The 26,106-nt window shown below is 42.5% G+C and overlaps 1 pseudogene; it reads right to left on the bottom strand.

The window, feature by feature from the left end:
* LOC129851394 (guanine nucleotide-binding protein G(s) subunit alpha-like) overlaps positions 1–22,909 on the bottom strand; it is a 56,108-nt pseudogene extending 33,199 nt beyond the window's left edge.
* Between the last annotated feature and the right edge of the window lie 3,197 nt (positions 22,910–26,106).

Raw genomic sequence — 26,106 nt, 5'->3', positions numbered from 1 at the left:
CGACAAGGTGAAAAATATGTCGCTGTGACCTTGAGCAGGGCACTTAACCTTAATTGCTCCAGGGGCGCTGTACAATGGCTGTGGTCCTGCTCCCTGAGGGTGTCTCAGGGGGAGATGGGATAGGCAAGAAACACATTTCCATTATACCCTTGTAATAGGACAAATATAATAACCCCCCCAAAATATTATAACTAGGTAGGCTAAAACTCCTGTCCCTATTCTTGACGTATCCCATCAGCGTACATAGCTGAGGACAGAAAGATAGCAAGACGCCTGTCCTGGTTCAAACTGGTGTTATATTTAGAGAAGGACAGAAGAGGAGGAGACAGATCAGGACAACGAACATATGGGTTGAGGAAGTTCACTGAGACATGGACAGAAGTTCACTGAGACATGGACAGAAGTTCACTGGGTCATGGACAGAAGTTCACTGAGACATGGACAGAAGTTCACTGAGACATGGACAGAAGTTCACTGATACATGGACAGAAGTTCACTGAGACATGGACAGAAGTTCACTGAGACATGGACAGAAGTTCACTGAGATATGGACAGAAGCTCACTGAGACATGGACAGAAGTTCACTGAGACATGGACAAAAGTTCACTGAGAGAAAAGGCCAGTACGTACAGTAGAAGAAACCAAACTCTTTAAAACTTCTTAGGGATAGGGGGCGACATTTTCACTTTTGGATGAATTTGTGCCCAAATTAAACAGCCTCGTACTCTGTCCTAGATCATATGATATGCATATTATTATTACTATTGGATAGAAAACACTCTAAAGTTTCTAGAACTGTTTGAATTATATCTGTGAGTAAAACAGAACTCATATGGCAGGCAAACTTCCAAACAGGAAGTGAAAATTCTGAAATGGGTCGCTGTGAAAGGCATCGCCTATTCAATTGCCTTATATTTATGGATCTGTATGCACTTCATACGCCTTCCACTAGATGTCAACAGGCAGTAGAACGTGGAATGAAGCATATAGCTTGATGTGGGACCGGATGAGAGCCAATGGAGTGACTGGTCAGGCATATTGCCAGTTCTTGGCCACGCACACTACGCATGTGATGTCCATGTCTGCAATGCGTTAGATAGACATGAGGAAATGCTCCGTTTGGTACGTTATTGGATATATATGAGAAAAACATCCTGAAGATTGATTCTCAACTGAGTTTGACCAGTTTATTCGATTTGTAATATCACTTTTTGAAGTTTTTGTTCATTAGCGTAAAGTTCGATGGACACGTGAACTACACATGCTAGCCAAAGTTGCTAATTCGACAGAAGTAATGGACATTATAAAACAAAAAAACGATTTATTATGGAACTAGGATTCCTGGCACTGCATTCTGATGAAAGATCATCAAAGGTAAGGGAATATTTATGATGTAATTTTGTATTTCTGTTGACTCCAACATGGCGGAGAATGGCTGAGCGCTGTCTCAGATTATTGCATGCTGTGCTTTTTACTAAGTTATTTTTTAAACCTAACACAGCGGTTGCATTAAGAACCAGTGTATCTTTAATTTTATGTTAAACATGTATCTTTCATCAAAGTTTATGATGAGTATTTCTGTATTTCACGTTGCTATCTGTAATTATTTTCGCTATTTTGGAGGCATTTCTGAACATGGCGCCAATGTAAAACCACGATTTGTGGCTATAAATATGCACATAATCGAACAAAACATAAATGTAATGTATAACATGATGTCATATGACTGTCATCTGATGAAGTTGTTCAAAGGTTAGTGATTAATTTTATCTCTATTTGTGGGTTTTGTGAAAGCTATCTTTTTTGTGAAAAAAAATGCGGTGTGTTTTTGGATATTGTGGTGAGCTAACATAAATATATGTTGTGTTTTCGCTGTAAAACATTCTAAAAATCGGACATGTTGGCTGGATTCACAAGATGTTTATCTTTCATTTGCTGTATTGGACTTGTGATTTCATGAAATTATATTATATTAAAGAAAAGGAAGACACATGTAGTCAGTATATTCAAGGCATTGGCTAAGCTCAGGTTTCCTGTCCCAGGCTGTGTCCCTGTTCCCTTTCAGAACCCTAAGCAGAGCGGAGCGAAGCGGCAGGCAGAGTCAACCAGTCAGACTGGTTCCTGGTAGGCCCTAGCCTAGGGCAAGGAGATAGGGGGGAGGGCGAGAGAGAGGAGGAGGTGGCAGCAGCCAATCAGATAGTCTTCTCTGGCCAAACACACAAACCCACATTAATATAATGAGTTAGATGCTTCAGAAGAGTAGTCAGAAGCCACAGACATTCCAATCCACCATATACAGTGCATTCAGAAAGTATTCAGACCGCTTGACTTTTTTCATTTTTTTTTTACATTACAGCCTTATTCTAAAATGGATGAAATAAATAATACATCCTCATCAATCTACACACAATACCCCATAATGACAAAGACAGGTTTTTGAAATGTTTGCAAATGTATTCAAAATAAAAAACAGAAATACCTTATTTATATAAGTATTCAGACCCTTAGATATGAGACTCGAAATTGAGCTCAGGTGTATCCTGTTTCCATTGATCACCTTTGATATGTTTCTACAACTTGATTGGAGTCCACATATGGTCAATTCAATTGATTGGAAATGATTTGGAAAGGCACACACCTGCCTCTATAAGGTCCCAGCGTTAGCAGTAAATGTCAGAGCAAAAACCAAGCCATGAGGTTGAAGGAATTGTCTCAGAGTTGCTCTTTGGAGATGGGAGAACCTTCCAGAAGGACAACCATCTCTGCAGCACTCCATCAATCAGGACTATGGTAGAGTGGCCAGACAGAAGCCACTCTTCAGTAAAATGCACATGACAGCCCACTTGGAGTTTGCCAAAAGGCACCTAAAGGACTCTGACCATGAGAAACAAAATTCTCTGGTCTGATGAAACCAAGATTGAACTCTTTGGCCTGAATGCCAAGCGTCACGTGTAACCTTTATTTAACTAGGCAAGAACAAATTCTTATTTACAATGACGGCCTACCAGGGAACTGAGTTAACTGCTTTGTTCAGGGGCAGAACAACAGCTCGGGGATTCAATCCAGAAACCTTTCGGTTACTGGCCCAACGCTCTAACCACTAGGCTACCTGCCATCACATCTGGAGGAAACCTGGCACCATCCCTAAAGTGAAGCATGGTGGTGGTAGCATCATGCTGTGGAGATGTTTTTCAGCGGCAGGGACTTGGAGACTAGACAGGATCGAGTGAAAGATGAATGGAGCAAAGTACAGAGAGATCCTTGATGAAAACCTTCTCCAGAGCGCTCAGGACCTCAGACTGGGGTGAAGGTTCACCTAACAACAGGACAACGACCCAAAGCACACAGCCAAGACGACGCAGGAGTGCCTTCAGGACAAGTCTCTGAATGTCCTCGAGTGGCCCTGCCAGAGCCCGGACTTGAACTCGATCAAACATCTCTGGAGAGACCTGAAAATAGCTGTGCAGCGACTCTCCCCATCCAATCTGACAGAGCTTCAGATGATCTTCAGAGAAGAATGGGAGAAACTCCCCAAATACAGGAGTGACAAGCTTGTCGTGCCATACCCAAGAAGACTCGAGGCTGTAATCACTGCCAAAGGTGCTTCAACAAAGCACTGAGTAACAGGTCTGAATACTTATGTAAAAGTAATATTTTTGGTTTGTCATTATGTATTGTGTGTAGATTGATGGAGAATTATTATTTTTTAAATCCATTTCAGAATAAGGCTGTAACACAACAGAATGTGGAAAAAGTCAAGGGGTCTGAATACTTTCCGAATGCACTTTATTTAGTGTAGATTGGCATAGATTCCTTTGGCACAGCAACAGACCATATAAAATATCTTCAAATCTATAGAAAACATCAGGGCAAATTCTCACCAAGTTTCACGTTTTAGTCGTATGTATGGGATACACATGGTATACACCGTCCAATCAAATGCTTACTTGCAGGTTCCTTCGACAATGCAACAACAATAAGAAATAATACAAGATAAGAATATGAACAGTGGCTCAGTAGAATAAACATTTTAGCATCAGTATAATACAGGAAGTCACAATTTAAAGTCAATATTTACAAGTTTTACAGAAGGGGGGATTGGGGGGCAAACTCTCACCTAAAGTTGCAACTTTTGATTCAGAATAGGAAAACTGCTTATCCTGCCTGCCTGCTTATCCTGCCTGTTTGCCTGCCTGCCTGTCTGTCTGTCTGCCTATCCTGCCTGCCCATCTGCCTGCCAACCCTGGGAACAGGCAGTTTGGAAGGAATCCCTGAGGGTCCTGGTGGTTCAGAGGGGAACTCCCATCAGACCCATTTAGTGTTATTAAACACAATCAGTGTTAACAGGCACAGGCCATGCATCTCTCAGGTGAGAGCCTCATTCAATTGTGAGCATCCCAAGGTGAGCAAACCTGCTAATTACTGAAACACAAAACAGACAGACACCATTCTGTATTAGCTTTCATGGCTGATGTGATGTTCCTCTAGGAACTTATTGTCCTATTCCTCCATTCACTGACTCTGTCTATTCCTCCATTCACTGACTCTGTCTATTCCTCCATTCACTGACTCTGTCTACTCCTCCATTCACTGACTCTGTCTACTCCTCCATTCACTGACTCTGTCTACTCCTCCATTCACTGACTCTGTCTACTCCTCCATTCACTGACTCTGTCTACTCCTCCATTCACTGACTCTGTCTATTCCTCCATTCACTGACTCTGTCTATTCCTCCATTCACTGACTCTGTCTACTCCTCCATTCACTGACTCTGTCTACTCCTCCATTCACTGACTCTGTCTACTCCTCCATTCACTGACTCTGTCTATTCCTCCATTCACTGACTCTGTCTATTCCTCCATTCACTGACTCTGTCTACTCCTCCATTCACTGACTCTGTCTACTCCTCCATTCACTGACTCTGTCTACTCCTCCATTCACTGACTCTGTCTACTCCTCCATTCACTGACTCTGTCTACTCCTCCATTCACTGACTCTGTCTACTCCTCCATTCACTGACTCTGTCTACTCCTCCATTCACTGACTCTGTCTACTCCTCCATTCACTGACTCTGTCTACTCCTCCATTCACTGACTCTGTCTATTCCTCCATTCACTGACTCTGTCTACTCCTCCATTCACTGACTCTGTCTATTCCTCCATTCACTGACTCTGTCTATTCCTCCATTCACTGACTCTGTCTACTCCTCCATTCACTGACTCTGTCTATTCCTCCATTCACTGACTCTGTCTATTCCTCCATTCACTGACTCTGTCTACTCCTCCATTCACTGACTCTGTCTATTCCTCCATTCACTGACTCTGTCTACTCCTCCATTCTCTGACTGGGTCTATTCCTCCATTCTCTGACTGGGTCTATTCCTCCATTCTCTGACTGGGTCTATTCCTCCATTCACTGACTGGGTCTATTCCTCCATTCTCTGACTGGGTCTATTCCTCCATTCTCTGACTGGGTCTATTCCTCCATTCTCTGACTGGGTCTATTCCTCCATTCTCTGACTGGGTCTATTCCTCCATTCTCTGACTGGGTCTATTCCTCCATTCTCTGACTGGGTCTATTCCTCCATTCTCTGACTGGGTCTATTCCTCCATTCTCTGACTAGGTCTATTCCTCCATTCTCTGACTGGGTCTATTCCTCCATTCTCTGACTGGGTCTATTCCTCCATTCTCTGACTGGGTCTATTCCTCCATTCTCTGACTGGGTCTATTCCTCCATTCTCTGACTGGGTCTATTCCTCCATTCTCTGACTGGGTCTATTCCTCCATTCTCTGACTGGGTCTATTCCTCCATTCTCTGACTGGTCCTATTCCTCCATTCACTGACTGGATCTATTCCATCCTGCCTTAAATTCAAACACATAGACCTATATCACGTTAGCAGCCAGTTTGACTAATGTTCATAGTTTCAACAGTTTGAGGTGAAAATGTTTCTTTGGGGCAAGAACCCAGAATGAGACTGCAGTATCCAATTAGGGTTTGAACTAGTCTGTGTTAGCCCACTGAGCTAAACGTGTACCATCAGAGAACAACCCGGAAACATGCCAACATGACAGGGAGAATAAGTAGTTATTAATTAGAAAAATACTTACCGATGTAAATTCAAAATCCTTCTGATTTACTAGGTTTAGGATGTATTCGATTCGGAACTGGTGTGCTGGGTTGGCTAACCGGACTGGGGGTGTCAGTGTACTCATGGCTGTCACTATAGTCTGCAATGGAGGAAAAATAGAAAAAGCTTGATTTACAAAATCTACAGAAAAAAAATGTATGTTTTTGTAAATCTTGAAATGTATTAAAGATTTCCTCTATTGGGATACTAGTACTGATGACTCATGTAAACAATGTAACCAAGAGGGAGAAATCAGCAGTAAACAGCACTGACCTCTACAGCTTCTTTTATGTTGTTTTTAATGTCTTGAATTTTCTGTTTTTTCTCCCTGTGAAGCATGAAAATAGATATTTAGAATCACGATAATGAGGAAGTCAATGTATAACAGCATAGCACCTTCATGTCATCAAAATCACCATAAAGGTGTAGCAATGCTTGACATGGAAAAGAAGAATGGCAGATTGGCAATCTTTACTCCTTGACGAAGTCTGCAAACCCTAAACAAGGGCCCGACCACACAGATTTTGCATCCATAAAAAAAGGTTGCCAATGATTTTTCTATGGGGCTCATGCATTGATGGACGATAGAGAGACAATTTAATTTGGATAGATAGATGAATAGTGCGTTCTTCATGCATTTCATCAGTATGTGTAGCTGGGCTGACAGATTGTAGGAGTTTCAGTGACAGAGTAAAAGCAGTGCACTGTACAACTGAGAGGAGGCTCCACTGCATTCCTCACACCAAGACCCCGAAAACACCCCGTTTAAAATAAACTGCCATACCAATCTCTTCTCACCTCTGCCATTCCACTCCTCGCTCTTATCATCCTCTCTCCCTATCATTCTGTCACTCCCCACCTCCCATCGCCTTCTGTCCTCCTCATCCCACTCTCCAGCACCTTGTACTGACTGGCACTGCCTGTCCCACTTCCAGTAGGTAGGTACAACATTCTAGCCTGAGGGGCAGGCTGAGGCAACAACACGGAACTGAAGCAAAAACGATGGAGATCCCCTCCTTCCATATATTTATCAATAGGCTACACCAGGGTGTCTAGCTGTGGAACACAAACCCGGACAACATCTGTCCTGAATTGACCATCAATACAATCTGTATACGGTCCCTGCTATGGACCGACTGACTGGCTGATGTGTGTGCAAGTGTGTGCGAGTGTGTGTGTGTGTGTGTGTGTGTGTGTGTGTGTGTGTGTGTGTGTGTATGTAATTTTGACCTACTCTGTTTTTAAATTGCACTATCTCTATGAGGTATTAAAAGTATTATATGTTGCGTATGTCATGTAGGAACAGTCGTTCTTGTACGTCCAACAAAAAGGACCCCTCTGGGACAATACATTTGATCTGATCTTATTAAGACCTGTCAACTGTGCCATATGTGGAAGCCAAGGCCTTTTGACCGGGCCGTTATCGTTGTGGAGTGGTCAGAATCATGACCAGTAAAATGAACAATACAGCCACTGTACGTAACCTGAAACCCACGGAAATGGAACCTGAGTGAAGCCATATTGTTGGGAAACAAAAGCTTAAGACAAATGACTGTTTTTAATGAGAGGTCCTACAGTATTGATGTTGGCATACTATATGCCAAACTATACTGGCTATGAAAAGAAGTTAGTGAAACCAAAAACGTCAGCATTTTCTCTCGATGAGCAGGGTTACAAGAAGACCCACTAGCCTGAACGCAGTAGGCTATGCATGTGATTTCAAACGATTCAAAAACTATTTCAAGGATCTGTTGAATAATTGGTGCCATCTAACCAAACACTTGTTTAAAAACAGTTTATAAAATAGGCAATTTAAAGAGCAATACACTTTGTAAATATTATCAATTAACTCAAGCAGTTTCACCTATAGTCATAACAAACACCACGTCTCTGGCGACAAACATTCATATACTCTCTGGGGTGGGGTGGAATTGCACACCCAAGATCATTGTAAATGTAGCTACATTGCAAGAAACAGGTGAATATGCATTAGCCAAAGTTCGCCATCACACTCGCACAGTGAATTTACTGTTCCCTGCTACCTTGTCACTTTTTTATTTATTTTGTATCCTAGAGTATGCATATCATTTGACAACAACACTTACAATGCCTCTTACTTCAGGAGATCTCACTGATGATATCAGTATGTGTAATTCTGTTGTCAAGGTAACAACCTGTATCTGCTGCTACATTTACATTTGAGTCATTTAGCAGACACTCTTATTCAGAGTGATTTACAGTAGAGAGTGCATACATTTTCATACTGGTCCCCTGTGGGAATGGAAGCCACAACCCTGGCGTTGCAAGTGTCTTGCTCTACCAACCAAACCACACGGGACCATGGCAGGTACGCTCTCACCCTGGCGTTGCAAGTGTCATGCTCTACCAACCGAACCACACGGGACCATGGCAGGTACGCTCTCACCCTGGCGTTGCAAGTGTCATGCTCTACCAACCGAACCACACGGGACCATGGCAGGTACGCTCTCACCCTGGCGTTGCAAGTGTCATGCTCTACCAACCGAACCACACAGGACCATGGCAGGTACGCTCTCACCCTGGCGTTGCAAGTGTCATGCTCTACCAACCGAACCACACGGGACCATGGCAGGTACGCTCTCACCCTGGCGTTGCAAGTGTCATGCTCTACCAACCGAACCACACGGGACCATGGCAGGTACGCTCTCACCCTGGCGTTGCAAGTGTCATGCTCTACCAACCGAACCACACGGGACCATGGCAGGTACGCTTCCACCCCTAAACAAGCTGAACCCCAATATTTATGAAAAGGCATTTGTACGTTTTGACTGTGGTCCTGAACGTGGTGGACCCGGAATGAAAATGAAAATGCCACGCCAGGTTAAAAGGAAGTGTGAACCCTCTTGTCTATTCAACCTGATTGGGGTGAATGCCAGTGTGAGATTGCCATTCAAGCCATATACTACAGTATCTATTTATTTAATAAGCCACGAGGGGGTGTGGTATGTGGCCAATATACCACGACGAAGGGCTGTTCTTAAGCACGACGCATGGCGGACTGCCTGGACACAGCCCTTAGCTGTGGTATACTGGCAATATAAACTCAGCAAAAAAAATAAATGGCCATTTTTCAGAACCCTGTCTTGTAAAGATAATTCATAAAAATCAAAATAATTTCACACTAACAGCTTACAGACGGAAGGCAATTAAGGTCACAGGTATGAAAACTTAGGACACTAAAGAGGTTTTTTTTACTGAAAAACACCAAAAGAAAGATGCCCAGGGTCCCTGCTCATCTGCGTGAACGTGCCTTAGGCATGCTGCAAGGAGGCATGAGGACTGCAGATGTGGCCAGGGCAATAAATTGCAATGCCCGTAAGACAGCACTATAGGGAGACAGAATGGACAGCTGATCGTCCTCGCAGTGGCAGACCACGTGTAACAACACCTGCACAGGATCGGTACATCCGAACATCACACCTGCAGGACAGGTACAGGATGGCAACAACTGCCCAAGTTACACCAGGAACGCACAATCCCTCCATCAGTGCTCAGACTGTCTGCAATAGGCTGAGAGAGGCTGGACTGAGGGCTTTTAGGCCTGTTGTAAGACAGGTCCTCACCAGACATCACCGGCAACAACGTCGCCTATGGGCACAAACCCACCGTCGCTGGACCAGACAGGACTGGCAAAAAGTGCTCTTCTCTGACGAGTCGTGGTTTTGTCTCACCAGGGGTGATGGTCGGACTCGTGTTTATCGATGAAGGAATGAGCGCTACACCAAGGCCTGTACTCTGGAGCGAGATCGATTTGGAGGTGGAGGGTCCGTCATGGTCTTGGGCGGTCTGTCACAGCATCATCGGACTGAGCTTGTTGTCATCGCAGGCAATCTCAACGCTGTGCGATACAGGGAAGACATCCTCCCTCCTCATGTGGTACCCTTCCTGCAGGTTCATCCTGACATGACCCTTCAGCATGACAATGCCACAAGCCATACTGCTCGTTCTGTGTGTGATTTCATGCAAGACAGGAATGTCAGTGTTCTGCCATGGCCAGCGAAGAGCCCGGAATTCAATCCCATTGAGCACGTCTGGGAAGGCTAGGGCCATTCCCCCCAGAAATGTCCGGGAACTTGCAGGTGCCTTGGTAGAAGAGTGGGGTAACATCTCACAGCAAGAACTGGCAAATCTGGTGCAGTCCATGAGGAGGAGATGCACTGCAGTACTAAATGCAGCTGGTGGCCACAACATATACTGACTGTTACTTTTGAGTTTGACCCCCACCTTGTTCAGGGACACATTATTCAATTTCTGTTAGTCACATGTCTGTGGAACTTGTTCCGTTTATGTCTCAGTTGTTGAATCTTGTTATGTTCATACAAATATTTACACATGTTAAGTATGCTGAAAATAAACGCAGTTGACAGTGAAAGGACCTTTCTTTTTTTGCTGAGTTTATCACAAACCCCCAAGGTGCCTTATTGCTATTATAAACGGGTTACCAACGTAATTAGAGCAGTAAAAATAAATGTTTCGTCATACCCGCGGTATACGGTCTGATATACCACAGCTGTCAGCCAATCAGGAGTCAGGGCTTGAACCACCCAGATTATAAAGATGTAAAATCTAAACAAATAATCAGCCTGAGAGAATCCTAGGACCTCGGTTACCAGTTTAAAGTCTGTGTAATATAAAAGGAGTAAGAACCCTATGGGCTTCAGTAAGGCTGCGACGATACCAGCATCGCGATACTCATTAGTCTCGTGCAAGTAAACAAAACACGAAGCGGATTGAACTTCTTTAAGAAAACAGCCCTAATGTTGGAAACAAATATTAATTATTTTGTCATCCAGAGTCACATTTATTTAAAAGGACCAAAGACTTTGACCTGCTTCGGTTTTTCATTTTTTCCATGAAAAGAATATTGCTATACTGGTATCGTCCCGGCCCAAGCCTTCAGTGGCACAAAATAATCAGTGCTTGACACGGTTCTGCAAAGATTTATGAAATGACGGGAAATAATACTTACTCTGCATTGAAGCCATTCACATGCAATATTCGCATCTGTTTGACTATCGTGCTCTTCCCAGATTCACCAGCACCTGCAAACAGAGAGAACAGGAAGATCAATCTGAAGACCTTTCTTTAGGACGATATCAATTCCCTTGTGCTAAATTCTTGGCATGCAAATCACACATTACTTCAGTGTTCAACCAAGTTATAACCTACTACAACTAGGTCCCAGAGTGTTTCCTGGTTAGATAACATGGTCAGGAAGAAATCCTAACCTCTAGTGATGACTGTCCACTAACCACGGGACATGGAATGCTGGGAACATTCTGTTATATTCGGAACAGTCATTCCCACACATTGAGGAACGCAGAGAACAAACGCTGCTCCTTCGTGCTAACAACATGCTACTTGCTAAATGAAAATGAAAAGCAAACAGACCACATCCTAACTTGGGCCTGAGCATCTTTTTTTTATTTTAATTTTTTTACTTCTCTCCAAGGGAAAAACACACCAATAATGTAGCGAGTTGACTAGGTAGACTTGTCATAAATACCTAGGCCCCTATAAAATCCAAAATGGTAACCAGGTTTCCGGGATCCGGTCAAACACATTCTTACTGTGCAGCAGAAATAAATATGGAATAAATAAATATGCAGCTCTTACATTTATTTTTGTTTTGTATGGTGAACATGGTTTTGTTGAATTATTGTATCCAAAGAATGTGAATTATTTTAGTGAATGAAGAATGTTGTTTTTGGATAAGTTAATAGGGACCCTAGTCATTGTCACTTCCGACAGGAATCAATGTCTGTATTGTTATTAGGCCTAATACTGTAAGGTCAAAAACATAGAACGGGATTTCATGTTGTTTGTATGCCAATGACGATTCAATTGCTCCAAAGATGAGCCTACCAAATCAAGCCAGTTAAAGGAAAAGATCAGTAGTTGGTCTAGCCAGCTATCCAAACTTGTTGTAATAATGGCCGAATACTGGCCGGGGACGTATGGCATGTGCCCAGAGGTCCTGACCTCCGGAGCCACCATTGATTTTGTAAGTCAGATAAAATGTCTCTGTCCCATGGCAAAATGTGTAGAATTGCAGGAAATGTCTCTGTCCCATGGCAAAATGTGTAGAATTGCAGAAAACTTGCTAACTATACAGACGTTTTTATCTCAATATCAAATAATTCTGTGTAACAATTAACTACCTTACTGTGATTGTTTTCAATTAAAATGGTCAACAATAAACAAAAATAGCTTCTTAGCAAAGAGAAATTTCTCAAGCAATTTTGCTAGGACTGTTTGTGAGTGGTCTTAGGGAGGGGAAAAAGAACATTAGCTGTTATTGGCAGAGAGGTTTGGAACTCTGTTTTTTATCTTTCTTATTTACCCCAAAGCTCAATCCCACCAAAACAGGTTGAAATTCCAGGGAGTCTTTTCAAACAGTAAAAGGGCCATTATCATCGTGTTCACAATGTCACAGTAATATTCACATTGCTAGGCTTACACCACAAGAAATAATTCCACTAGTCAGGTGGCATCATATGCAACAATGTTGCTCTGGAAAAAGAAACAATGTTGCAAAATAAGGGTGCAAATCCTTTTGGTGGCTTTTCATGAACAGCTGCTTGAAATGACAGGTGTGCATTGACACACGTGTTGTCAGTGTAAGCCTTTTACAAGAACAAACTCCTATCGAAAATGACAGCAAAACCACACGTAAAACCCATTGCAATAAAACAAATAGAAGAGTCTTGGTTTAATGGACTGCCTAGGAAGAACATGGGCCTACATACAATACGGTCATTTACCATGTCAGACCCTTGTCATCCTCAAATGCCACAATAGGTATATGGCTGGGATACCCATATTAAACATGGCATGAAACACTTAACCAATGTCAGAAACCTACCTAATAGCAGAAGCCGGTGAGTAGCTCGGTATATCTGTTTGTCTTTTTGAAGCTGTTTCTCTATCTTTTTGTTAGCTTCCCTCTGTGTCTTCTCCTCATTACGTTGGTCTTCGGATTTACTATTGCCCAGACAACCCATCTTCCCAAAAACCCAATACAAAGGTTCGGGGGAGGGGTGATTAATATAATAAATAATTTCTAGATTCCTAGATTGGGCCAAGAGAAAGACACCTTGCTCAAGATGGGTGACATTTGTATTGCCAGTTGCAGACTAAAACCACTGAAACCTGCGGAAGATCAAGACCAACCCAAGCCGTAGCCTTTATCTCAGTTATTAGTGTTAAATATCTATCGGCTATAATAGATGATTCAGTGAGAACAGAGTGGTGGTACAAATCACGACACTCAGGCCGCCCTCTCAGACAGTTGATTCCTATTATGTTTTCACTGTAAATCCGCAATATAGTCATCAAGATTCATGTCAGTGTTGAATATTATCCTTCAGCGTTACAATGTACATAAATGATCTCGAGTTAGGATTCCCAAGACGTGTTGCCGTAGAGCTGAAATCCACACTGAATTCTAGCAAAGGTCTCATCTAGAATCCATCATTGGTTTCACTCGTAGAATTCTGACTACTGCCATTCAAAACATTTGCGTATTTCCCTTTTTCTTGTTCAATCCGTCCTCAGCCCCAGCGTGACAGGCAAAGCAGATACAGAGGGTAGATAAAAAAATATTAATATTTCCACTAAAATGACTGCATGTGAATAATTATGCAGGGTTTCCTTCTTCATCCGAATGTATTTTAAATCCAAGATAAAACGTTTTTGTTGTAACTTTGTCAAATATATCCTGTTTTAGTCAATGATATTAATTTAATTCCCCTCCTCGTCACAGATGTTGGTTGCTTTTGGGGTTTGTCCAGATCAAAAAGGCCCTTCTCTCGGTCTTTTTCTTTACCGCTGTAATTTGTATTTCTCCTCACATCGGTAAGCTTTTCTAGGCGAACATTGCCTTCAGTAGGTTTTGTTGTATGCAATGCAATTTCCCCGATTCAGGTATATTTATGAAAATCATTCGTTATTTTCTTGTTTTTCTCGCGGGTAGAGCCCGCTGTCAGTCTAAGCTTTGTATTCCTTTTGAATTCGTATGGTAGCCTAAGCCTGGATATATGTGCATATCGATATATGAACATACCGCGGTAGGCCAATATAACAATTAATCCAACGATGACAGTTATTTTTTCATGTAAAGGCCAGATCTGCTCTTGCATAAATGTGAATAGATTCGTTTCTTTGAAGTAATTATATGCATTTTTTTCCTTTTCTCTGAGAATTGTACATTGAGATAGAAAGCTTAAAGAGATGGGGTGGGGCAAACAGCTCTCACTGAACCCTGGGAAAGACCAGAGTGTAATCACATGATTGCCCAAAACGTCATGAAGTTGCTATTCCGAAGAGAAAAGGCGCCCTCTGAAGAACTGATCGTCCATACAGGGCAAGTGGACTACTGTAGCACAACAGATGCATCGTAACCATTATAACATGGATACACAGAATGTATTAATACTTGCCGGAACTCTATTCACTCTTGACTTCTTTATTCCCTCTCTAACCCGCTGAATGTTTTAGTGGAAATAAAATAAAAAACATAAAAGGATTTGTAAAGGGGTAGTTTAAAACTGGTTGAAACTTCTCACTATTTTGCAAGCACCAAATAATTACACCATTTTAACCATTTGTATTCATTTATTTTAAACCATCTTTAAATTAATAATAACCTAATTATAAACCACCCCTTTATAAAGAATGCAAGTATATTAATATACATTTGTTTATGGATTAATTTGTAGATATGAATAATAAAAACACATTGCACTTCTTGCCAGTTATAGGCTTACTAAATTTACTGCTTTACTGGGTCTTGCAATTTCCAAATATGGGACATATCAGCCCAGCCTTAAAAAACACCAGCCTCTATTAGCGTACTTGAAAATAAATGTGCCCACATTGTGATCAGATGTCCCACTCCATTTAACAACATGTATCTGACCACAGCACAGACTGTACGAGTGTGTGGCGTGAAGACACCAGGGGTCTGTTTCTGAATCACAGCAATATACAATTTATGTAAGTTCTCTAACAAATGACTATGTCTATGGTTATTTGATAGTTGCCCAATTATCATTTGTGTAACCTATGGTAATGTGTGTTGTCAATAACAATGAGAGACTAATATCAGAGCTCAAATTCTTCCATTAGTGTTTTTGAACTTATTTTGTAAACTAGGAAGTCCTTCAGCTCATATGGTCGGATGAGTATCCCACTGTTTTGTGTAAATAAACAAATGTAGGCCGGTATATTTCCTTTAACCATCATACAGGCCGGTAAATTTCCTTTAACCATCATACAGGCCGGTATATTTTCTTTAACCATCATACAGGCCGGTAAATTTCCTTTAACCATCATACAGGCCGGTATATTTCCTTTAACCATCATACAGGCCGGTATATTTCCTTTAACCATCATACAGGCCGGTATATTTTCTTTAACCATCATACAGGCCGGTATATTTTCTTTAACCATCATACAGGCCGGTATATTTTCTTTAACCATCATACAGGCCGGTATATTTCCTTTAACCATCATACAGGCCGGTATATTTCCTTTAACCATCATACAGGCCGGTATATTTTCTTTAACCATCATACAGGCCGGTATATTTCCTTTAACCATCATACAGGCCGGTATATTTCCTTTAACCATCATACAGGCCGGTATATTTCCTTTAACCATCATACAGGCCGGTATATTTCCTTTAACCATCATACAGGCCGGTATATTTCCTTTAACCATCATACAGGCCGGTATATTTCCTTTAACCATCATACAGGCCGGTATATTTCCTTTAACCATCATACAGGCCGGTATATTTCCTTTAACCATCATACAGGCCGGTATATTTCCTTTAACCATCCCATCATCGTCACTATTGCACCATGGTGTGAGCAGTTCATCTCCAAAGGCCTAAGACGTCAACCTTCAAATCTACAGGTAACTGCCAAAATAAAGGAAACACCAACATAAAGCGTCTTAATAGGGCTTTGGGCCACCACAAGCCAGAACAACTTCAATGCACATTGGCATAGATTCTACGAGTTTCTGGAACTTTATTGGAGGGATGTGACACCATTCTTCAATGAAAAATTACATAATTTGGTGTTTTGTTGATGGTGGTGGAACAACGCTGTCTCATGCACCTCTCCAGAATCTCCCAAAAGTGTTCAATTGGGTCGAGACCTTGGTGACTGAGACGGCCATGTCATATGGTTTACATTGTTTTCATGCCCATCAAACCATTCAGTGACCACTAGTGCCTTATGTATGGGGGCATTGTCATCTTATGGTGGCATAGCCATGGTAGCCAAAATAATGGCCAGCCCAGCATTTTAAACATGGCCCTAAGCATGGGATGTTAACTGCTTAATTAACTCAGGAACCACACCAGTATGGAAGCCCGTGTTTTCAATAGAATTTGTATCCCTCATTTACTTAAGCTTTTCCATTATTTTGGCAGGTACCTGTACATTATGATGAGGCTCTGAAAGATGCTTACATTTCAGGTGGAAACCCCTTCAACATTTCCAACAGAATTGTGCAAATAGCAGATACATTTTCATCCACCAAAAAGTTGGATATGTGTACTATACATACAAGGTTAAATGTGAAAATGTGATTATTTGATTCAACTTCGCATTAAGAAGCATAAAACCCATATACTTACATTGTAAACTGTTACAATGTGTACCTACACTGTAATTACACATGTAACTGCATAGGTTTTAGGCCACTTCATGCATGAAATATGACCACTGAAAGACAGCAAGGAGTTCACAAAATGCAGCTTCCGTGGCTAAGGTGTGGTTCAAATGTTTTACTATAGAGCATTGCTGTGTGGAATTTCTGTGTGTCTGCATTGACCCCCCTGTTCCTTTAATGGACGTTTCCCTCATAATACAGGGCAATTCTCTGTATTGTGTATGTACAAATGATTTGTGTTCAGGGTGACTGTAATAACAATAAGAAAATGTCTAAGCCCTTCAACCTGTGCCCAATTATTTCGCAGCAAAACTAATAGAATAGTTACATATGATTAACTGATAGTGAAAATTCCCAACTGAGGTGAAAAGTAGGAAAAGACTGTATGGCAATATATATATATATTTTATTTTTATCGATGAGCAAAAAAGATTCAGTATTCTACATTCAAATGCAATGCCCAACTCTTGCCAGTACGGGGCAGAATTTAGTTACAGTTGTATCATAACTGATGCTTCTCAGCAATCACACTGGATTCTAGGATTTGAGCAGTGGCGATTTTAGCATGTAAATCTTGATGGGGCAAACTCAACAAAAACAATTATATGCATGCCAGCAAAGCCACTACACAAGACAGCAAAACACTAAACAATACATGAATTGCACTATAACAGTAACAAACGGTGCCCACAAACTGTGAGGGTCTACATAAAGCTGTCCCAACAGCAGAGCTTTCTTTTCAGCACCATGGAGTGAATCCTTACCACCGCTACACCTGGCTATCAGTGGAGCCTTGTCTGGCAACAAAACAGTTAATTCAGCCTCATTTACTGCCTTATTAAAAAACATAGCTGATATGGCGGACTTGCTTAAACAAATGTGGTTTCTACTGACAATTGAGATGTACAAACCATGGCATAAGGGAACGATGAGCAGATAAGAGGCAATCCGTAATTTTGATTGAGACATTAATGAGCGAGCTAAGACGGACTTAGTGAATATAACTATTTGTTCAGCACTTTTGAAATGTACAGCGACAGAATTCAGAACATTGGCCGTTCTTACAGTATTCTCCCTGTACACCAAGTCAGAACAGTAGGATAAATAAAGGGGGCACATAAGCAGACAATGAAATCTCTTTCAATACTCGATGATAACAATTCTCTAAAACAGGCTATAGCCTACATGTGTACCACCAAGTCAGAACAGTAGGTTAAGTTATGAGGGGGAACGGGACCAAATTATTAGGGTGAGGCACATGGGCTACTAACAGTTTACATTCATTTTGTTATTTAACCTTTATTTAACTAGGCATACACTTAGTATTACTTTCTTAGCTACAGTATACGTATCTCCCTTGCATATTACATAATTTATGCGTCAGAATACAATACATTTTTGGACTCACCTTGTGCTGTGCTCACTTGAACAGGAAGGTGGCGCGGCGGTCCTTCTTGTGGGCAAATTTTGTCACCATTCTCTGGATTTATGGTGCTTTCAAGACAACTGGGATATCGGAAAAAAACAAGTTTGTATCATGTCAGGGATCTTGAAGTCGGAACTCTAGAAAGAGGCCAGAGTTCCCGACTTGGAATTCAGTGTTGGATGACCGTTCAAAACGTATTTTCCCAGTCGGCGCTCATCCCCCCCCCCCCCCCCCCCCCCCCAGAGTTCCCAGTTGTCTTGAAATCACTGAAGTCTGAGATTTCCCAGTCCCGAGTTTTCAGCTATTTTGAAAGCGGCAGAAGTCATGCTGGATTGACAGCGTGGCCATTGTATTCAACATTCAACCTTTTCTGTCCCATTGTGTTGCATGTGAATGTTTATCTTTTTAAGCTTTGAAAAGAGACCCTTAAACCCAGACTTGGACCCCCCCCCCCCACTGATTCACTGATTCCTTCCAAACCCCTCATTGTTCGCAATTTTCAACTTGTTGTGTAATGTTTATGTCCAATGGCCGATGAGTACCGATACGTTTTATCTATAATTTCTCTTCACATGACAAGGATTTGCCAGTAGATTGTCGACATGATTTATGATGACAACTGCTTGTCTAGCTTGCTAGCTAAGATTTTGAAAGTATGATGGTGACATGATCCGTCCAATCAAAGCTACTGTAGATATAACATGATTTGATGTCATTTGATCTGTGGCAAATGTATTTAACTAGGCAAGTCAGTTAAGAACAAATTCTTATTTACAATGACGGCCTAGCCCGGATGACGCTGCGACAATTGTGTGCCACCTATGGGACTCCCAATCACAGCTGGATGTGATACAGCCTGGAATCGAAAAACCAGGATCTGTAGTGACACCTCTAGCACTCAGATGCAGCCACTCGGGGGTCCCCAGGGAACTCTAAAAATTAGGGGTTCAACAAGTGTTCTTCTAAGATCCTCAAAGTTCTTTGAAGAACCTTAGGGTTCTTGGCACTGAAAATGGCCCCCAAAAGGTTCTTCCAAGTACCCCATAGGAGGTGGGGTTCATCGAGGAACCTCCTTAGTTAGTGGGGGTTCCTGCAGAAACCTAACAGCCCAACTGAAACATTTGAATTTGAGAGGATAGCACTTAACTGAAAATGTAAAGATCTCCTCAATTTAAGGTAAGGTTTGTCCCTTGTATGATCTAAATTGATATGGTTTGATGATGATATCATCTATCTGTTCATATTTGTGCAAATCTTTCTAAAACAGAAAATGGACACAATTCAATTGATATCAATCAACAAAGAGGTAAGAATATGTATGCTAGTAGAATATGTTGAAGGCTAGCTGTATTGGGTGCAGATGACTGAACTGCTCACTTTTGTGTCTGTGTCTGCAGGTATACAGACGAGGAGGCCTTTGTATGCCTCCTCGTCTGTATACCTGCAGACACAGACACAAAAGTGAGCAGTTCAGTCATCTGCACTGTCAATTGTGGTATGTTATGCAGATCACATGTACCATTCTCCTCCACTTACCTCTTCAATGAAAATCCCATAGTCCTCTACATTATGGACAAACTATATGTATGAAAACCCTTATCAAAACAGTTTTTTTCATGAACATTTACCACAAAAACCAAGGTATGCATACTGTTGTGTGCATGTTTTGTTAATCATCTGTATAAGTACTATTTTTTGGATTCACAGACTTTACCCTCCCTACACCTCTGATGAATATAACAGGAAACCTGTTCGATCACCATGCACCGCAACATTTGTCTGTCTATGGATACGGAGAACATCAACACATTAACATCAACATGACAGACGATATACCCATTGGACTTGGGGTTCTGTTGGGAGGTTACCTCATATTTGGCTTTTTTCATTCTGCTTTTCCACTAAAATCATAATAAACACTGACAACTAAAATATTGTGTTATTGTTGTTATTGTTATGCATATTATTATTAGTAATAATAGGGGAGAGGGGGGGTAGTTCAAAAATGAACCCCAAAAGGTTATTTGAGGACCCATTAAAAGGGGCTCTTTGAAGAACTCTTTTAAAAAGGTTATTTGAAGAACTTATAGGGGTTCCCCCACAGTTTCAATTTGAAGAACCCCTAAAGGACACTCCTGGAAGCTTTTCTTTTTTGAGTGCACCACCACAGAAAGCACTGCGCTAGGCTGAAACACCTGCATTTTGGAGCTGCCTTACTCAAAGCAAAAAAGAGACCATCTTTGTATGTGGCTTTATAAACTCAATTATTTATTTTTTTACATTGTTTGCAAACTGATATGGGACATGTATTAATGCCAAAATAACATGCAAAACAGGCAAAAATAAATACATAATTATATATATGTCACGTTCCTGACCTTATTTCCTTTATTTTGTCTTTGTTTAGTATGGTCAGGAGGTGAGCTGGGTGGGCATTCTATGTTATGTGTTTCTATGTTTAGGTTCATTGTTAATTAGCCTGATATGGTTCTCAATCAGGGGCAGGTGTTTTACGTTTCCTCTGATTGAGAACCATATTAAGGTAGACTCTTCACACCGTTTGTTGGTGGGTGATTGTCTTCCGTGTCAGTGTTTGTACCACACAGGACTGTTTCGTTTGTCTAGTCTGTTCCTGTTCGTGCGTTCTTCGTTATATGTAAGTTCTCATGTTCAGGTCGGTCTACGTCGTTTGTTATTTTGTAATTTATCAAGTGTGTTTCGTGTTCGTCTTGTTTCAATAAAATCTCATTATGTATTCCACAAAAGCTGCGTTTTGGTCCGATCCCTGCTCCTCCTCAGACGAGGAGGAGAACAATCGTTACAATATATATCTATATATTCTTTTTAGCTAAACAGGTGGGGCTCAAAATAGGTGAGGCTCTGCCCTACCTGCCCTGAATGACATGTCGCCACCGGATTTGAGTTTCAAAATAATTAATCTGGCTAAGAATAAAGATGTAATAAAATTAAACAAGGTATCTCCTTTTTTGTTTTCTACAAATTAGCATTTTAGCACAATCATAAGTCTACTTTGTTCTGTTTTTGTAAAAACAACATTTCAAACTCCAGTAAGAGGGCCCCCTAAGGACACAGTAGATAGCCTTAGCTAACAGGGTGGAGATTATCAGCAGAACAACCAAGAGAAGCAAGGATTAAGATAATACCTAACTAACTCACACCTGGCTAGATTACAAGAGCATTGTTCACAAGCATAAGTAGGTTCTCATTCTGCTCGTGTCCAGTATGTTCTTAAACCTACAGACCCACATGACTGGTGTATTTTGGTCACAGAGCCCACACAGTTATTCCACTTGTGTCTGCAGACTGCCCTCCTTTCCTTGTGTAACGTAGAAAAAAGGGGCAGCTTCTATAAAAGGCAAAGGAGCTAAGGGTCTCCTTGTGATACAGTCTATAACTAGGCTGTATCAAGGCCTTACTTTGCTAACACTTTTAATTACATTTTTTTTTACGAAACCTGTTCTCCTTCACTTGAGCAAATCAAAACAACGCCTTCCACAAGAACTGGCATAAGCAGTTATTACTTGTCCTTATGGATAATTTTGTGCATATATGTGTGCGTGTGTGTGTGCGTGTGTGTGCGTGTGTGTGTGTGTGTGTGTGTGTGTGTGTGTGTGTGTGTGTGTGTGTGTGTGTGTGTGTGTGTGTGTGTGTGTGTGTGTGTGTGTGTGTGTGTGTGTGTGTGTGCATAAGATAAGTATAATGCCACATTTAGCTTATACAGTCTGCTTTTCAAATTAATCTTGTTTTTGGTCTCTTTTCTCAAAAAGCAAGCATGTGAGAATCTGCCTGTTCTCATATACCCTCAAGGCAGCATTAGCCTCTGAAAGCTATGATAGCATGTCGTTTCTTAATTCACTCACTAAATAAACTGTAGGCTACAATAAGTATTGTGTTTGTAATAACAAGCGATGAATAGGGCTGTATGTACTGCTGTTGCATATTTACACTTACAACAAACAGTCCCTCAAAAAGAACGTGTTGTTTGGACATGAATAAGCATAACCCACAGTGGTGTAGAGAAGGCAGCGGAGATATCAGTGTAGATAGCCAGCTCGATATCAGAGGGAACTACAACGTATATGTCTTGACTCTTGATATATTGGTAAAATGACATTAGTGATTTATCAAGTGCAGGGCCTAGCCTATATAGGGTAACTATATCCAATTTCAGTGTGAATATTCTGCTGAATAAAAAACAGAACTAGCTTATAAGCAGTCATAGCAGATCGGTTAGGTTACTTGTCCAGTTAGCAAATTATCACAAAGCTGAGATCCTTATGGACATATGGCCAAATATACAGTGCAGAGCACAACGCTTTAAATTAGGTCGTTTAACAGTTCAATTAACTTACCCAATAGCAGAAGCCTGTGGGTTTGTTTGTACTCCCTCTTCTCTGCTTTCAAACTCTTGTCTATGTTCCGACTTCTCTTTATCTCAGCTTTGATCCGTGCTTTCTCCTCCACTCTGCGTTGATCCCGAAGCTCCAGGTCGGAACAATTATCCTGCTGCCCGGGCTCGCCATCTAGCCCAGCATTAGCACCCGTTCGCCCGCTGTAGGTTATTGATGAGTGCGGTCCTATAATCCTAGATCTAAAACTATGACACATCCCCATAACGAGGCGCCAGGTTATAATTAAATTAGCTAACACTGACTGAGCGTGGAAGCACCATTATAACAGTCCCGCTGTTTATTTTCACATCCCGTTAGCGGACATGGGGTCCGTGCAAGGACCAAGGTGTCCCCTTCTCGCACTTCAATGTTTTTTCTGAAAACGTAAAAGCCACTCACAGTATCTGACGAATATGAAACTGAATGACTCACAGTTTCAGTGCTTCTAGTGTGATATATTTAAGTAAATAGCTTTTTGGTTTGCCATATTTTGATATCGAAGTGCTTCCTCATCCTTCCTCTTTCCTGTTACCATTTTTAGGAGCAACAGGGGAAGGCAGAGGAAAAGCCACGCTTTTGAGTCACATGATTTGCGTCATTCATAGCCTGCCTTAGCACACCTGATTCATTCTTAAATCAATCACTCTCACATAATATACATACTGTACTCTCACAGAATATACATACTGTAGGTCGGGTTATAGCTTCAAGGCTCTTTTCAGTGCCAGAGTACTTTCAGTCAATCACCGTATTCTTATCGGCAGACTCAATAGCCTTGGTTTCTCAAATGATTGCATCGCCTTGTTCACCAACTACTTCGCAGACAGAGTTCAGTGTGTCAAATCGGATGGCCTGTTGTCCGGACCTCTGGCAGTCTCTATGGGGGTACCACAGGGTTCAATTCTCAGGCCGACTCTTTTCTCTGTATATATCAATGATGTCGCTCTTGCTGCTGGTGATTCTCTGATCCACCTCTACGCAGACGACACCATTCTGTATACATCTGGCCCTTCTTTGGACACTGTGTTAACTAACCTCCAAATGAGCTTCGATGCCTTACAACACTCCTTCCGTGGCCTCCAACTACTCTTAAACGCTAGTAAAACCAAATACTAGCATCACTACCCTGGACGGTTCTGACCTAGAATATGTGGACATGTAACGGTTATATTCTCCTGGTATTTCACGGTCCAGCATTTCCTCCCAATTCCAATAGTCCTGTGTAGGTGGGTCCTGTTGTTGTTGCACACGCTGCTTGATCCGATGTTGGTGGGGAATTCTGTCTGTATTGAGCCTTCAAAGCCGCCCGTCTGCCATGAGCCTACAGAGCCTTCCGCCAGACAGGAGCCGCTAGAGCCTTCCGCCAGACAGGAGCCGCTAGAGCCTTCCGCCAGACAGGAGCAGCCAAAGCCTTCCGCCAGACAGGATCAGTCTGAGCCATCCGTCTCCTCAGCGCCGTCTGAGCCATCCGTCTCCCCAGCGCCGTCTGAGCCATCCGTCTCCCCAGCGCCATCTGAGCCATCCGTCTGTCCCGAGCCATTAGAGCCGCCCGTCTGTCCAGAGCCGTCAGAGCCGTTAGTCAGTCAGGAGCCGCTAGAGCCATTCGTCAGTCAGGATCTGCCAGAGCCGCCAACCAGACAGGATCTGCCAGAGCCGCCAACCAGACAGGATCTGCCAGAGCCGCCAACCAGACAGGATCTGCCAGAGCCGTCAGCCAGCCATGAGCGTCCAGAGCCGTCAGCCAGCCATGAGCGTCCAGAGCCGTCAGCCAGCCATGAGCTACCCCTCAGCCCAGAGCTGCCATTAATCCTGAACTGCCCCTCAGTCCAGAGCTGTCTCTCTGTCCGGAGCTGCCCTTCAGTCCGGAGTTGCCCCTCTATCCTGAGCTATCTCTCTATCCTGACCTACCTCTCTGTCCTGAGCTATCCCTCTGTCCTGAGCTACCTCTCTGTCCTGAGCTACCTCGTCCCGGAGCTGTCCTTTATCTTGGTGTTGCCCCTTAACCTAAGTGGGTGTAATATGAGGGTGGTCATTCTGAGGGAGAGACGTAAGCTGGGATTGACTATGGTGGGGTGGGGACCTCGCCCAGAGCCTGAGCCACCACCGTGGTCAGATGCCCAACCTGACCCTCCCCTAGACTTTGTGCTGGTGCGCCCGGAGTTCGCACCTTAAGGGGGGGGGGGGTTATGTCACGCCCTGGCCTTAGTATTCTTTGTGTTCTTAATTATTTTAGTTAGGTCAGGGTGTGACATGGGTTATTTATGTGGGTTTTGTAGTGTTTAGGGTGGTTGTAAGGTTTAGGGGGTTTATTTAGAGTAGTTGGGTTTATGTTTAGTGTAGTTGTCTAGGTGTGTCTATGGTTGAGTGTAGGTGTTTAGGAAAGTCTATGGTTGCCTGAATTGGGTCTCAATTAGAGACAGCTGGATATTGTTGTCTCTGATTGGGAGCCATATTTAAGGTAACCATAGGCTTTAGCTGTTTGTGGGGAATTGTCTATGTCTAAACGTTAGTAGCTTGTGTGTGCACTTTCTTTTTTGTAGCTTCACGGTCGTTTGTTGTTTTTGTTAGTTTGTAAGTGTTTTGTTTCGTTTTGCCTTCTTCAATAATAAAAGAAGATGGCTTATTTTCCACATGCTGCGTTTTGGTCCGTCTCACTCCCACACGATCGTGACAGGACAACTACAAATACATAGGTGTCTGGCTAGACTAAACTCTCCTTCCAGACTCATATTAAACATCTCCAATCCAAAATCAAATCTAGAATCGGCTTTCTATTTTGTAACAAAGCCTCCTTCACTCAAGCCACCAAACTTACCCTAGTAAAACTGACTATCCTACCGATCCTCGACTTCGGCGATGTCATCTACAAAATAGCTTCCAACACTCTACTCAGCAAACTGGATGTAGTCTATCACAGTGCCATCCGTTTTGTTACCAAAGCCCCTTATACCACCCACCACTGCGACCTGTACGCTACATATTCGTCGCCAGACCCACTGGCTCCAGGTCATCTATAAGTCTATGCTAGGTAGGGTTTCCCGGGTGGTGCAGTGGTCTAAGGCACTGTATCGCAGTGCTAGCGGTGCTCGAGCCCAGGCTCTGTTGCAGCCGGCCGTGACCGGGAGGTCCATGGAGCGTCTCACAATTGGCCCAGCGTCGTCCGGGTTAGGGAGGGTTTGGCCGGCAGGGATATCCTTGTCTCATCGCGCACTAGCGACTCCTGTGGCGGGCCCGGCGCAGTGCACGCTGACCAGGTCGCCAGGTACAGTGTTTCCTCCGACACATTGGTGCGGCTGGCTTCTGGGTTGGATGTGCGTTGTGTCAAGAAGCAGTGCGGCTAGGCTGGGTTGTATTTCGGAGGACGCATGGCTCTCGACCTTTGCCTCTCCCGAGTCTGTACGGGAGTTACAGTG

The sequence above is a fragment of the Salvelinus fontinalis genome, chromosome 3 (assembly GCF_029448725.1).
Source record: "Salvelinus fontinalis isolate EN_2023a chromosome 3, ASM2944872v1, whole genome shotgun sequence".
Classification (NCBI taxonomy): domain Eukaryota; kingdom Metazoa; phylum Chordata; class Actinopteri; order Salmoniformes; family Salmonidae; genus Salvelinus; species Salvelinus fontinalis.
This window is presented reverse-complemented; position numbering and strand designations above follow the sequence as displayed.